The following is a 9,247-nucleotide window of genomic DNA, read 5'->3' as shown; positions in this document are numbered from 1 at the left end:
GAGCACAACCCACGCTAGGAAGATAATTCCGCAAACAGCTGCAATTGCAGGTTTTCAAACAGAGATGGCGACAGAGAGGCAAAACTTATGGACTGCAGCTTTAAAGGGGTCAGCGGATGCAAAATTCACTTTTACATGTTGTTTGAACTAAAATGTGTCTTGGCAGTGTGTGTACACAACCACCCTATAATGATAAAAATCCATCCAGTGCTTTTTTTTTTTAAAACCCCACAAATCATAAGCACTTTCTCAGATCAAGCCATTCACAGATTCTTTTCAAAGTGACGTCACTTTGCACAGGCCCCTCCCACGACTGTTGACGGACAATGCCGTTTTAGCAAAGACCCGCCCTGAGTGAGCTGAACAGTCCGCCATTGTTTCGACGCCGCAGCAGGTGTAGACAAGAATGTCTCCAAAACTCCTAAAGGTTGTTTGCTGTTGGATGTAAGAATGAACAAAGCAGTCGTCGTTTACTCCCGACATCTGAGCCGCTGAAACGCAGTGGATTACTTTTTTTTTTTGAAGGGACTGCACAACCCGATCTACCTAAATGTGTTTCTGTCTGCGTGAATAATTTTACACCTGACTGCTTTCAGAACGAGGGACAATTCAAGGCAGGTTTTGCTAAAAAGTTAAAACACAAGGATGGATCAGTACCCACTCTCCGTAATCCAGCTGCATCTCCAGAAGTAAGTCCCACATTTTATATTTTTTATGATTATTTGAGGGGCAGGGTGAGCAGAGCTCATTAGCATTTAAAGAGACATGCACCGAAACGTCTCGCTGTGAACAGAGCTGTTTTTGACATATGTTGCAGACATTTCATGAAGACCCATTCTTCATAAAGAATCATACCAACTTGTGGAAAATGGGCATCGAATGTCCCCTTTAAAGACAGACCTGTTGTGAGCTCTGAGGTTGTTAATTGATTGTAAATGCTTTTGTTGAACTGTCTGTTTACATGAATTCAGCTTATTTTTAAAATAGCAGTGTTTAATAGCAGAATTTTGGGTGAAAAACTACATTATCCAAGATGCAAGGTCTTATATTGTTCCATCATTTTTAATTCACTTATTGTCATTCACAATGGTTCATAGGATTGTAGTTCTTTACTTCTCACTAAAGCCGTTAAGTACACAGTCTTGTAACTTTGTCTTTTTGTCCAATTTCCATTTACTTTTTTGCTTCAAATAAAAGTTTGTACTGTTATGATTCACCTCATAGCTGGTTGCCTTGGTTCATGGCTTATAATGCTTTACACCCTATGTGAAAAACAAAAGGGAAAAATACTAATACCACAATCAGTGCCACTGAAAAGGCACTAATGCACTCTATATGCTGATTTGCTGCTCAGTATTACATTATTATCATTGTTGAAAACATTTGTGCTGGAAACGGTGACTTCAGGGTTCTTTGAATATAAAGTTCAGAAGAAATGCATTTATTCAAATTTAAGTCTTTTGTAACATTATAAATGTTTTTACTGTCAGTTATTGTCAGCTTAATTCATTCTTGGTGAATAAAATGATTAATTTCTTTAAAAAATAAATAAATAAATTGTACTGACCCCTACTGGCCTATGTGTTTTAAACTAGTTTTTTTTTTAAGAATTAAAAAAAAAAAGCAAGGTGAAAAAAACAGTCTACAAGTTGTTTGAACATCGTTTGAATATTTATCAATTCATCAATCTTTACAATATCTGTGCTATTGACACTTGTATTTGCCTCATGTATTTGTATCTTGCAAATCCAGCACCACTAGACTTTCTACAGAATTACGAGTTGCTGTAAAGGTAACAAGGTTGTTTTCAAGCCATAGTTTGTGTTTCAGTACCAATAATGGCCTGCAAATTGCAGCTATTTAGTTCTGCTGTAATCTTTGTTATTTTCCTGTAGTAATGACAGCTCTATGCCTGTCGAACTCCTGACTTGATGGGCTATCAGAAAGTGAGAAACAAAATGATGGTGTTCACCTTTCATCCTGATGTTGATTCCATTCATTTGGATAAGAAAACAATGTCGCAACCATTGGATACACACTTGAATGAGTTATGTGCCTGTGAGATGCTTTCACTCGTTTCCTCGGTTAAGAAATAGCCTCATTGCATGCAAAATTCATTGTAATTTTTTTCCAGGGCTCTATGGGATTTGAATATTTCATTATAAAGAATAATGAAAGTAGAAACTCCCATCTTTATTTGCCTCAAACAGAATAGTGCAAGTAGGAATATCATTTTCATGCTGGCACCATTTCTCACAAACCATGAACTTCATTGAAAACAAGACAAATATATCAAGTGGGTTCTAAGCATATCCACAATATAATGTCATCAAATGTTTTGTGAGCCGCAGTTAGATGTTTCATATTATACTTTTTGTAAATTAGTTTCATGAAAACCTAGAAGACACCTGTTATTGCTATTGAATAATATAATGAAGCATAGGCCTAAATCAGATCTTATTATGAACAAGAGTAAAACATGCAGGAAATCATAATACTATGAAATTATATCAAAATTGTATTAGTTTCATACCTCTCTGTTGTGTGTAAGTGACAACATAGGTATAAAATACCATATAAAATACAGAATAATGATAGAAGTACAAAAATACAGAATATAATAAAGAATAAATTACTTTTATGTGATATTATTACATACTGTAATATTATATTACATTATTACACTATATTATAGGTGAGACCAGAGCTAGTTGTAAAATAGGGAAGTTACTACAATATTATCTTAGGACTGTAAGTTATCTCAGTTACTGTAAGGTTTTGAATCAAAAGGCATGTGTTCAGAAAAGGCCAATGTACAATCAATGAACTGTATCTTGTTTCCTGTGCAATAAGTGGAAATGTTCAATAGCTTTTTTGTAGCCAAGGCTTGAAAAAAAAAAAACAATATAGAAATTGACTTTCAAAAATGAACCTATGGAGTTATCTATCTATCATCTGTCTGACTGTCTGTCTGTGTCTGTCGGTCGTTTGTTCGGTCGTTTGTTTGTTCATTCATTTGTTCATACACAAGACCTGGGAAGATTAGTTGTAAACAAACAATCAGTTCTTGTAATCAACATGTTGGATACAGGAGAAATCGACATGGATAAAAATCTGAGTGACTTATGGCAAAGACCAAATTGTTAATGCAAGGTGACAGAGTCTCTGAAACGGAAAGGTCTGATGAGAATGAGAATTTGAATTTGACCCTGATGAGTGGTGAGAACTTACCAATAGTGGTCTGAGGAGGGACAAACCACAAACCGGGCAACAGTTACACATTTTAATGATGGCCATGGAAGGAATGTGTCACAACACAATGTGTCTGCTGAGTATGGGGCTGCATAACTGCCCAATCAGAGTGCCTATGATGACCCCTGTCCACCATCAAAGGTGCCTACAATGGGCATGCGAGTGTCGGATTTGGACCTTGAAGAAGTGAAAGAAGGTCATCTGGTCCGATGAGTCCCGTATATGTGCACTATTTACCTGGTGAAGTGATGGCACCAGGATGCACTGTGGGACAATGACAAGCCAGTGGAGAGAGTGTAATGCTCTGGACAATGTTGGGAAAATGTGGACATAAATTTGACACACGCTACCTACATTGTTGCAGACCAGGTACACCCTGTCATGACAGTCGTGTTCCCTAATGGCAGTGGCCTCTTTTAGCAAGATAATGCACCCTGCCACACTGTTCAGGAATGGTTTGAGGAACATGACTGGCCTCCGGATTCCCCAGATCTCATTCAAATTGAGCATCTGTGGGATATGCTGGACCAACAAGTTTGATCTATGAAAGGAAAAAAAAGGATGTGACGTGTTTGGAATTTGTGCTCTGCATTGAACCCATCCAAGTGCACACACACAGCAGTGAGTAGTGAACAAACATACACACACACCGTGAACACACACCCGGAGCAGTAGGCAGCCAATGCTGCGGCACCCGGGGAGCAGTTGGTGGTTCGGTGCCTTGCTCAAGGGTCTCACCTCAGTCTGATATTGAGGGTGGAGAGAGTGCTGGTAATTCACTCCCCCCACCTACAATCCCTGCCAGACCTGAGACTTGAACCCACGACCTTCAGGTTACAAGTCTGACTCGCTAACCATTAGGCCACAACTGCCCCGTGGTGGCTCTTGGTGCCAGAGATGCAACAGGACACCTTGAGTTGCCATTGTAGAGTCCTTGCTTTTTTCGTCAATTCACTATGCCTTAAAGAAGCCAATTTGCTGAAATTCCCGGTCAGTGGCTTCTCGAGTCTCAGTGCGATTTTCATTGGGAAACTGTATCTGGAGTGCAGGTTCTGTCTGAGGTGAACCTAATCAATTACACTGACGACATTTTCACGCTCTTGTACGATTTAGATCCAGTGCCGTGTGATAAAAGGGTTTGGTTTCAGTTGCTCCTCTCCTGTTCCTGTAGGAAAGAGTGTGAAAAACGAGGTTGTGTTGTGCCTTCATCTGTTCTGTTCTCTCCGCGACATCTGTCCCCAGCAGCTTCTCCTGGTTGGATGAGAACTAAACCTTGCCAAAGCTTGCAGGTGCTGGGCTGAATATTCATTAGGCTAAGTTGTGTTGTTGTGGGAGGATGGAGGTACATCGCTTTGAGAGAAATCAGAAAATCGATGCAATCCCTCCTCACCTCCTTCACCCGGGTTAGCCACGGTGGATTAATCCAGTGCAATGCAATCTACTGCGCCTGTATCAGATCACACAGGCCCAAATCTCAGACAAGACCTGGCTAATGGATAATGCATGCAGGCCTGAGAGATGTAAGGAAACCACAGCAGAGTTAAATATTGCTCTGTTACAGAGGGATGAGCAAGGCTGGATGGGGAGCGAGAAGTTTAGACATGGGCATCGATCGATATTTGCCTTGAGACATATAGAGAGAGTCAGTAAATGCAGGCAGTTAAAGCTGCCCTTTACTTGTTTGTGAATTGTACTGCTGTTTTTCTTTGGCCTTCTTCACACATTAGCAGAGGCAAATATATTATCAATCTGCTAAATGGGAATTGATAAGGTTCGCCACAGAAGTAAGGTGATCTACAGTCCAGCTTTGAAAAAAACTATAATTTCGCTGTATCATGCAGTATCTAACCTAATATTGACAGTGGGAAAGAATAAGGGTATTACATTTCACCTAGGAACATCTGGCAATAAATCTTGTAATTCATGTAGGTCTGCTAGAGTATGGAGCTGGCAACAACAAGGTCATGGGTTCAATTCCCAAGGAGCACACAAACTGATAAAAATGATGTTTGAATGCACTGTAAGTCACGTTGGATAAACAAATCTGCCAAATGCATAAATGTAATGCATTTGGTTCAGTAAGTTGTTTTATACTTTGTTCTTTTTTTTGTATTAAATCCTGTCTGTGCACCTTAGAAAATTATACAGCATATCTGATCAATGAAATTATGGCAAAATATTACAATAAATATTAATAATTAAATAAAACTGTCAAAAATGCAAGTGACCTGACTGCAAACAGATTCTATGCAAAATTTAACAAGTTAATTGCAATTTATTTCTGTGTACATTTTTTAATTGTTTTGTATTGTGTGCATCTTCTCATGTCTTCTATTTCATTTTCTTGGAATCCAAAAGATAATTGTTAATAATATTATAAAATATTGAATATTACAATTACAGATATGATACAATATTACTTAAATCTGTTATGTAATATTTTAATTATTTTAAAGAATTAATTATTAAACTGCTATATATGCTTGTAATATTCAATAATATGTTGACTATTACAATTATAAATGTTATAAAACATTACTTAAATCTAATGTGTAATATTGAATAATGATAATACTTTATTTTTTTTATTCTGCTGATTAAACTGCTATATATGCTAGTATAGTAAAGTATTAAATATTATAATATAAAGATAACATATGGCCAGTTGCATTCCATAATTTCTAAACCCCACGCGACCATCTGGTTTTTCTAAAGGTTTCTGTTTCAGCACTGTAGTTATTCTGCTCCAAATGATGAATTCCATTCATTACTTCCACAGACCTGAGGGTCAACACAAGCCATGGCGAAACAGATTTCATTAAGCAAGAGCAAGGCAGGCTGGGAAAAAAGAAGCAGTGCTAGTCGACCTTGGCTGTAAGGTTACACGTTTATTGATTGTTATCCCCCTCGCCTCCGTCCCTGCCTTTCTTTTGTGGGCTAGCAGGTCAGCTCGATAATTTTTCACCCTTTGTGAACAGTGTGTGGAGCGTATCTTGTTATGTCTATGGGTAGAGTGCTGTAAAGATAAGAAATGCTTGTGCTTTTGTGGTACTGTGGATTTCAGTCTATAGATGTTTGGATTATGCGATGTAGCGTGTTTCACACTAAGTACTGCTGATACTGCTACAAGTTTCTATGGAGATGTTACAAATTACTGCGCCCAATTACTTGACTAGAATTGGTCAAGGGTATGCGTACACTGTTGCCTTTAAAGACTTTATATTTGGCTATGCACACACTGAAGTTAAATATAGTTGTCAGACATCTTCTGAGGGCTTAATCCTGTTATACACACAGGAGTTTGTTTATTTATGGGAGTGACGACTGTAACTACAACCAAATTCAGGTAGTGACAAGCAGATTTTCATCAAATTAGCATAATATGTACTGAACTGAACTAAACAAATTGTTTTTAATGCAGATTTAATTAAACGAAGCTTATAAGCAGCTTAAAGTCAATCAAACTCATATTTTCATTTTAAATATACTTTTAGGATTTGAAGTACACTAAACAGGCACATTCAATTCCGTTAAGCACACTTCTTTTTCACAAAGGCTTTGTTTATGGATGATTTGACCAAGCACTTGTCACTCCCTCCCCTCCAATCACCTGGCTAAATTTTTGCATGTAACACCCACATTTCACAAATCAATTTATTCCAATAAATACAATCAAGCTACTTCTTTTCTCGTTGAATATCGAAAGCCATCACATTATAGAAGTAAAATGGGTTGCAGTGGCAGGGTGAGCAAAGGTATGTTGCATCACAGTGTGTGTTGCATCAGGACTCTTATTTTTTAAGTGAAATGCATTAAATGAAACCAACAAAATGTGGTGTAACATCTGCTTTGGGATGTAATTCAGTAACTAAAAAGGGATTACGGTGTCTTCATTGTGATTTAGGCGTTGTGAAGATCAAAGTCCTTCTATCCTGGTCTGGGATGCAAAACCACATAAACTAATAACTTAAGGCATTCTGTCCTGCAAACAAATGAGCTTGACACTCCAAAAAAATTGCGGGGCGTACATTGACTTTTTTGCGAAGGTGCCACTAAGCGGTTTATATTCTTGTTGCCATGTTGTGCAGTGAGAATGCTTATCTTGTTGGTGGTAGTTCTTACATGTTGTGTTTTCAAAGATGTATTGAGTGTTGCACTGCATAGAAACCCTCCCAGACCTCACCGGGGGTCTCAGTTTTCACAACCAACATCAAAGAGCTGAATCTTAGTCTCGCTCTGGCCAGAACAAGACGTCACCATGGCACTGAGCAACATTTGCTCTGCCGGTAAATTATGTGGATTGGTGTGAGTTGGGAAAACTTCTTTTGTGTATGGAGAGCAATATAATTTGTATGTATGCAATGTACTTTCCTCAGCATCTTACACTGTAAAATCCAATAGTTTACCTTACTTAGATTTAATTAGTTATCTTTACTTAGTAACAATTTTATTTGCTCTTTTTGTTGTGCTACTACTGACACAAGACAGCAAATAAAATGGGCAAATAAAATCAACAACTGTAAAACAAAGCAACTGCATAATTTATTCATGCCGCAATGCACTCTGGGAGTCAGTGCGTAGCTATACTAAGTCATGAGTAAACCTAAATGAAAGGATCAAGTACCCCCTACAGTTATTTTTTAGTTACTAGAACTCTCGTGTAAGTAAACTATACTAACTAAGCATTTGTCAGTACAACATACTATTCCTATTTCACTTTACTTAGTTTTTTCAAGGCAATCGGTTTGCATGCTTTTTTTAAGTAAGCCAACTAATTAGATTTTACAGTGTACATGCAAGTTTGACGTGATGCATTATTTATGAAACCTTATAATATGGATGCATATGGACCACATTTATGAATCCCAGGCAGAGCCACAACACAAATGTGGTCTGTAAAGTAAATGCAGATGCATCATGCGTGAAATCTGTTTTCTGCCGGGTGTGACCTCAGTAATGCATTTTATAATGGAACGAATAATGGTAATTGTTATGATGAAACCGCAGCGGCCAGACTGGGTCCGTTCTTGAGACATAAGGGAGGACATTAGCCACGGATTATCCACAATATTATTATTGTGTTTTGCACACAAACACTCGTCTTTTGTCATCCAGTTTTCAAAACGCCTGCTCGCAAATGACCTGCAGACATAAATTGCATTTAATTAGCGTCAAATGCCAATCACTGATCTGACTGACTGTGACTAATTAGGATCAAATATTAAGCACAGATGTGAGTGACGGCGAGGAGCTTTTCCTCACATTTAATCTGCAGTTTTCCCCAGCTGCTGTTGGGTGAACCTGACAGTGCTGTGGGGACGTGTAGCATTAGGGGGATTTGTTCTGCTGGAGTCCTCTTCGTGCTTCAGAATACTGGCCTTTGATGCAGGATTATGCCTCTGATTGTGACTCATGCCCTCGATTAGTGTCTGTTTTTGGACTGGAAAAAAGAATCAGCGTGGCAAAGGCTCATAGGCCGAATCATCACTCTGTATTAGTATCTTTATCACTCAGAGGGGGGAATTAGAGCCTATTAGATACTGAAGCAAATACCGATGAATCAGAAGGGAGTTGCTAAAAATAGTGCATCATATCAAGGGTTGAAGAAAACAATCATGCTCTTGGATAGCGATTTCTGCCTTCTATATAAGAAGGAAAAGATGCCAGGTTTCATTCACTGACAGTTGTGCACAAGCGTTGTTAAATGCCCTTATTCTTGTTCTAATGTCAATGAGTCTGTTTTATTTGAAACTGAGGGAGCTTTTGTACAGGCATTCCTCACTCTCTCCAAACATATTTTTACACTGTTAAGATGCGCTTGAAAAATTTGAGTAAATCCAAGTGTGCCATTCTCAAAACCGGCTGAAATATAATAAACACCTGTTGTATGGTTCTGGACTACATTGGATCAGCTGCGTTATGCAAAATCTCCCTGACTGAGCTGTAACATTTTATTTGTGTTACTACTTAAATAAGAAAGGTATTGTAGTGACAC

This window comes from Sinocyclocheilus anshuiensis, unplaced genomic scaffold (genome assembly GCF_001515605.1).
Source record: "Sinocyclocheilus anshuiensis isolate Anshui unplaced genomic scaffold, SAMN03320099.WGS_v1.1 scaffold162, whole genome shotgun sequence".
Lineage (NCBI taxonomy): Eukaryota > Metazoa > Chordata > Actinopteri > Cypriniformes > Cyprinidae > Sinocyclocheilus > Sinocyclocheilus anshuiensis.
Note: the sequence above shows the minus strand (reverse complement) of the source record.